The sequence below is a fragment of the Chrysochloris asiatica genome, unplaced genomic scaffold, assembly GCF_000296735.1.
Source record: "Chrysochloris asiatica unplaced genomic scaffold, ChrAsi1.0 scaffold00145, whole genome shotgun sequence".
Lineage (NCBI taxonomy): Eukaryota > Metazoa > Chordata > Mammalia > Afrosoricida > Chrysochloridae > Chrysochloris > Chrysochloris asiatica.
This window is the reverse complement of record NW_006408663.1, coordinates 8,830,816-8,832,193: the sequence shown is the minus strand read 5'-3', so window position 1 is coordinate 8,832,193 and position 1,378 is coordinate 8,830,816. Positions and strand designations below refer to the sequence as shown.

Here is a 1,378-nt window from a genome sequence, read left to right as displayed (position 1 = left end):
CATGGTATTTTCGATAACCTCATATGCATGCGAAAGCTGGACAGTGAATAAGGAAGATCGTAGAAGAATTGATGCTTTTGAGTTATGGTGTTGGAGGAGAGTATTGAAGGTGCCATGGGCTGCCAAAAGAACCAATAGATCTGTTTTGGAAGAAGTACAGCCAGAGTGCTCCTTGGCGGCCAAGATGGCTAAACTTCATCTCTCATGCTTTGGACATATTGTCAGGAGGGAACAATCGCTGGAGAAGGATATCATGCTTGGTAAGATTGAGGGTCAAAGAAAAAGAGGAAGACCCCCAACGAGGTGGATTGGCCAGGTGGCAGCATTGATGGACTCAAGTGTGGCATTGGTAGTGAGGTTGGCCCAGAATTGGTCATTGTTTCATTCTGCTGTGCATGGGGTTGCTATGAGTCAGTTCTGACTCATAGCAAAACACCTGACAACAAAAACAACTATTCATTAATAAGATGATCCTTAAGTGACTATGCATGACCATCTTTGAGAAGTCTAGAGTTATCTATAGATCCAGGATATATACATTTGATCTCCCATTTGATATTTGCCCCAACTGCCAAAGCCAACATATTTTTTCCACTGTTTGAATCAGCAACTATTGACTAGGTACCAGGTGTCCCCTTTCCAGAGTGAGGTTTTGAGCAGTGTCACAATGTCAGATTGCTGGGTGTCCAGATCTGTCACTCTGCCTTCTGCCATCTTCTCCCATTAGTGGTAGCAGAGACGATGGTAACCTTTTTTTTTTTTTTTTTTCTTATGAGAACAATTTTAATTTGTGCTCATATCTCCTTCCCATTTAGAAGTATAGTCAATCTGTACCATTTCAGGCTACAAGATGATCAGTACATTGTATGAAAGTTTTTAATATAATAATACTCAATTTATTTTTTCTCCACAAGACTATTGTAAGTTGTAAATTCAATTAGTGATATAAAGTGAATAAATATCTAAAGAAGGTTGTGGGTTAAAATTCTAAAGAAACTCTTGACTGAAAGAATTTTTAAAATTTCAATATTTTTCAAATAATATATTCTACTTAAAGTACTAGCAATAAGTGTCCACTGAGCATGAAGTGTTCATCTGAATCAAGTAAATTTTTTCATAATCTACAATGTTTTATTTGGAGTAGAAAATATCATTACATATGATGATAAGTCAAAAAGTATTGCTATAAAATTATAGAAATTTTAATTAATCAAAAATATCAAAATGTGCAGCTATTGTTCCCTGGCATAATATAGGTCTATCCACTTCTGAAAATGGTATTAGTATCTCTTTACTCTTTCCCCAAGGAATTAACACCATACCACAACAATACCAAAATTGAAAAACACCAAAAGGAACCAAAAGGGTAGAAAACCAA

At 36.1% G+C, this 1,378-nt stretch overlaps 1 pseudogene; it reads right to left on the bottom strand.

Moving 5' to 3' along the window:
• LOC102816156 overlaps positions 1-714 on the bottom strand; it is a 3,624-nt pseudogene extending 2,910 nt beyond the window's left edge.
• Positions 715-1,378: the final 664 nt, after the last annotated feature.